Genomic DNA, 5698 nt, shown 5'->3' with positions numbered 1-5698 from the left:
GGAGGGAGGGATGGAAGGAAGGCGGAGAGAGTGACTGAACAAGAAGGAATGTTGAGATGCAGAAGGAGTGAGGAAGAGCGAAAGAGAATGAGAGAGAAAGAGAAACAGAGCAACAGAGAACCAGAAAGAGATTAGTAAGAGCCTGTGTCGAAGAGAGCATTGCGTGATATATTCGAGTAGTGCACCAGCCTTTCCTACTGGTTAAACTAGTCACCTTGGGGAGGCAGGTCTTTAATAACCAGGAATAACTATATTAAAATGTTATTTATGAATGAGATGGGAAATCAAAATTAGAACTGAACCCCCCGAAAATCAATTTGCATACAACATCGTCATCATAGCATAATTGGCTCCGCCTATCACGGCGACCTGCCTCATTTGCATGCTAATTTGCATACGGCTGACCAGTTTTGCATGTGGTCCACGTTATTGTCGCCTTGTTGAATTGCATTAGGAGCGTGTCACACACCAGGGACAGTGTGTATATGTTGGTGTGTGTGTGTATGTGTTTGTGTGTGTATAGGGAGTCTTAGTCCTTCAAATTACTCATTCATGCCACCCCCCCCCCCCCCCGCCCTCCTCCTCCTCAGTGTCTGTCTCAGAGCCCATATCATTGTCTCCTTTACAATGTTACACGCTGAACCAAAGCCTCCTATAGAATAGGCAGCGCACTGTATCTTGAACTAATTAACATTGAAAAATGTGCTGGCCAAGACGATTCCCTCTTTAAATATCAACATGCTCGCATACGCAAGGGCCCCCATTCAAACATGTAACTGGGCTCTCTCTCTCTCTCTAGTCCACTGTATGTGTGTGTGTGTGTGTGTGTGTGTGTGTGTGTGTGTGTGTGTGTGTGTGTGTGTGTGTGTGTGTGTGTGTGTGTGTGTGTGTGTGTGTGTGTGTGTGTGTCTGTATGTGTGTCTGTGTGTGTGCGAGGGAGAGTGAAAGAGAGTGAGAGGGAGAGAGTGAGAGAGAAAGAGAGAGAGGGAGAGAGGAAGAGTGTGAGAGAGAAAGAGGGAGAGAGAGGTAGAGTGAGAGAGAAAGGGGGAGGGAGGGAGAGAGAGGGGGAGAGAGTCCAGCTGGAGTACTGTTTCCATGGCAGACTATATGACAGCTTTGCAGCCTGCGAGACACGGGAAGTGAAATGGTAGCATCAGCAGTGACAGACACCCTGCTCCCTGTTGCCAACACACACACACACACACACACACACACACACACACACACACACACCACACACACACCACACACACACACACACACACACACACACACACACACACACACACACACACACACACACACACACATGTACAACGCAGAGAGCAAATTCAAACAGACTGCCAGATATGCTCAATCCTACAGTTTGGCTGGACAGAGGGAGGGAGGGGGAGAGAGAGAGAGAGAGAGAGAGAGAGAGAGAGAGAGAGAGAGGAGAGAGAGAGAGAGAGAGAGGAGAGAGAGAGAGAGAGAGAGAGAGAGAGAGAGAGAGAGAGAGAGAGAGAGAGAGAGAGAGAGAGAGAGAGAGAGAGAATGACAGAGAGAATGACAGGGAGAGAGAGAGGGAAGGACCAGAGAGGGATTAAGTAAGGGAGGAATAGAGAGTGGGTTAGGTGGCGGATGAGGAGTAAGACATACAGTACTATAGTGTGGTTGTCCTGTAAATATGGGGAAAAGGTTTTGGTGTTATGGTCTATTTTGAGAGGAAGGACAGTCAGACAGACAATCAGTCAGACAGAAAGATCATTAGACAGAATGACAGACTGAGCAGACAGACAGGCCGAATGAGTGCGTGAGTGGAGGACCAGCAGTACACATTCTGGGCCAGAGCTATTGATGTTTAATTGACTCTGGAACATCTGCCTGTCCATTTGGTCTCATTAATTACACAGGACTGATTCCCTCTGCAGGCTGGTAACAGCTCCAGAGGAGGGGCGAGGCAGAGGGACTGCAGTTCACCTTCTCAAGAGTATAGGTCTCTCTGTCCGTCTATCTTTACGTACATCTATACATTTATCTATACATCTGTCCATCTATCCATCTATGCATCTATACAGCTGTCTATAAATCTATCTATTCACCAATCTATTTATCTATCTTTCCAGCTATAAGGAGAGAAGCAGAGAGAGAGAGAGTGAGAGAGAGAGAGAGAGAGAGAGAGAGAGAGAGAGAGAGAGAGAGAGAGAGAGAGAGAGAGAGAGAGACGGTGAGAGAGAGACAGAGCGTGCGAGACAGAGAAAGAGAGAGTTGGAAGATAACTCTAGCTTGACCTGTTTGAGAATGAGTTGATGAATGCTGAAACCTCCATTGTGTTGGAACTAGTCTGTGTCTGATTAACTGCGTTGGAACCTTGGAAGCATAGTTGTGTTGTCTTCTTTTGGACGGGAGCGAAATGCCTTTATAATTTGTGGACGGAGTCTTGGCTCGCTCAACGTCAGAAGAATGTTCATTTTGCAATAAATAAACGCTCTGCTAAACCGACGCGGGCGGAAAAAAACAGTAGTGACCTACATACGTGTTTAAATTATTTCCTTGTTTTTGAAGCAATCTACTTCAAAGGCGAGGTTGGGTAGAAGCGAATACCTGAACTACTGGATTACTAGCTTCGGTGGAGTCCTCAAATTGGGCTCCTCAAGGCCAAACTTTAGCTGGAACTGTGCTTTTTTACAGCCAAGCTATTATGCCAAAACGCAGCATTGAATCACATCCCAATGTTTTCCTTGTTTTTATGTAATTTACTGTAGACATGCTTTTCTAAATCACCCTGGCGTGTCTGCTGCACCAAACTCTTCTTCTCAATAACTTCCTTGTTAAATAAAGGTTAAATAACTCTACTAAATTGAGAAGACTACATTTTCACAAAGTGTCTAGCATTCTAGCAAATATGTATCCAAGTCTAATATTCCCAAACTCTATCCCCAAAACACTACAATAAATATATACTGCCCTGAAACTGTGTGTGAAGCTGAGTGATGAAATCTGAACCCAAACAAAATACCATTCGTAGAAGAGACCATTTGAGGCTTCTGATTGGTTATATTGCAACAGCATGAAGAGAATAGGAGCGCACACACACACACGCACACACAGACAGACACACACAGATACACACACGCACACACACACGCAGACCCCAGAGGCCAATGTTTGCCTTTCCTGTAATCTGAGCTTCCGTTCTCTGAAGCATGATGTAACCAAATGCCAGCCTCGGCCCAAGCACTAAGTCAGACATAGTGTAATTGTTGTGTGTGTGTGTGTGTGTGTGTTTGTGTCTTTTTATGAGGAGATGTGTGTGTGTGCGAGTGTGTGTCTTTGGGTGTGCAATAGTATGTGTCTATGTATCTGTGAGAGTGTGTGTGTGTGTGTGTGTGTGTCTGCGTATGTGTGCGTGTGTGTGTGTGTGTGTGTGTGTGTGTGTGTGTGTGTGTGTGTGTGTGTGTGTGTGTGTGTGTGTGTGTGTGTGTGTGTGTACATGAGCCTACGTGTGTTTGAGCGCATGTGTGTTTGAGGGGATGTGTGTGTGCGAATATGTGTCTGCGTGTGTTTTCGTGCGTGGTATGTGTTTTTGATTGTTGGTTTGTGTGTGTCGGTTTGTGAGCCAATGCGTGGACGTTTGTGTGTATTTGTGATCCTATGCGTATGTGTGTGTGTGTGTGTGTGTGTGTGTGTGTGTGTGTGTGTGTGTGTGTGTGTGTGTGTGTGTGTGTGTGTGTGTGTGTGTGTGTGTGTGTGTGAGTGAGCCAATACGTGTAATTGTTTGCGTGTGTCAGCCTATGCGTGTGTGTGAGGATGTGTGTCTCTGAGCGTGTGAGTGTGTGTGTGTGTGTGTGTGTGTGTGTGTGTGTGTGTGAGGCGATGTGTGTGTCTGATCCTACGTGTTTGTTTGTGTTTGCAGGCAGTTACAGGCTCTTTACGTGTCTTTACATCACTTGTCACATGGCGGCCGGGTCTAATTGCTGGGAGGAGTAGATAGCAGGGGCTGGAAGTTTTCTTTTTTTGTGACCCTGCAATCTCTCTTTCTCTTTCTCTTTATCTCCCTATCACTCCGCCTACCTCTCTCACCCTTTCCCCTCCTTCTCCTTACCTCTCTCTCTCTCTCTCTCTCTCTCTCTCTCTCTCTCTCTCTCTCTCTCTGCCTCTCTCTCTCTCTCTCCACCTCTACCCCTCTCTCTCGCTCCCTTTCTCTCTCTCTGCAGTAAACATGATCTTTTTATTGCATCACGTTGGCCTGGGCACTCTTTTACAAGGTCACCAAAATGTGTCGTCAGCCCGGGCAACGCGCACACACACACACACACACACACACACACACACACACACACACACACACACACACACACACACACACACACACACACACACACACACACACACGCACACACACACACACACACACACAAACACCCCCCCAAACTCCTGCTGCTGCACTAAATCTTGGGCTGGCGTGTGGACTTGAAAGGCATGAGCTGAGGACCCACTGCAGACAGAGCTGATAGCCGATCACATGACCTGCAGCGAGACGTGGTTCAAATAGAATGCACCTTTTTTACACCAGACATAGTGCTCAGTATTTCAGTCTCTGGATGCTTTACCATTATGGGTTCGAAAGTCTGTTTTGTTCTTCTTTACTCTACTCATTCTACTCTACTCTACACTTGTCTACTCTACTCTAACCGACTCTATACTCTACTCGAATCGACTCTTTACTCAACTACTACTCACTCTACTCGTTACTACTCTACTCTACACTAGTAAACTCTAATCTCCTCTACTCTTAACTAGTCTCCTCTACTCTAACCGACTCTATACTCTACTCTAAACGACTCTTTACTCGACTCTCTACTCTACTCGACTCTACTGCACACACGTCGACTCTACTCTACTTTAACCTGCACTACTCTTATCTACTCGACACTAATCCACCCTACACTAGTCTACTCTACTCTAATAAACAAAACACTAGTCTACTCTACACTATACTAGTCTACTCTACTTGATTCAACTATATCCTACTCTACTCCTGTACTTTAAAACTGTACTGTAATCTTCTAAACTAGCTTTATTTTGCTCGACCAATTTGCTAATGCGTGTTAGTGTGGAACCTCTCAGTTCCACTGTGACACATCAGAGGCGGCCATCTTGGCTGGGGTCTGATAATGTCTCCGATGTGCTCCCTGAGGTGTCTCTTCTGTACAGTCATCGTATCAAACCTCAGATTAAACGATTGTGCTTGGCCCGACCTGGGCCGGGTCTGCTGGAACTCTGTCTGGACAGGAGGGCGGCCAGACGTATATGCCAAGAGCAAATAAAATATGAGCTTGCAGATTTGTCTGGATCCCAGGCTGATACTATGTTACTGTTCAAAACTATACTTTACTATATGAAAACGGCTCTACTCCACTCTACTTTGCAGTACTGTACTTTTAAAGCCTACTACTACCCCCTTCTACCATACTATGTTATACTATACTATACTATACTATACTATACTATACTATACTATACTATACTATACTATACTATGCTACTTAACTCTACTGTTCAGTTCTCTTCTCGTCTGTTTTCTTACAATTCTCTCTGCTCCTTTCCTCTCAGCTCCTCTCCCCTCGCCGCTCATTTCCATTTCTCCTTTCCTCTCTCCTCTCCATTCCTCCCCTCTCCCCTCCCCTCTTCTCTTCTGCTCCCCTCTCCTCTAAAC

The sequence above is a fragment of the Gadus chalcogrammus genome, chromosome 21 (assembly GCF_026213295.1).
Source record: "Gadus chalcogrammus isolate NIFS_2021 chromosome 21, NIFS_Gcha_1.0, whole genome shotgun sequence".
Lineage (NCBI taxonomy): Eukaryota > Metazoa > Chordata > Actinopteri > Gadiformes > Gadidae > Gadus > Gadus chalcogrammus.
This window is presented reverse-complemented; position numbering follows the sequence as displayed.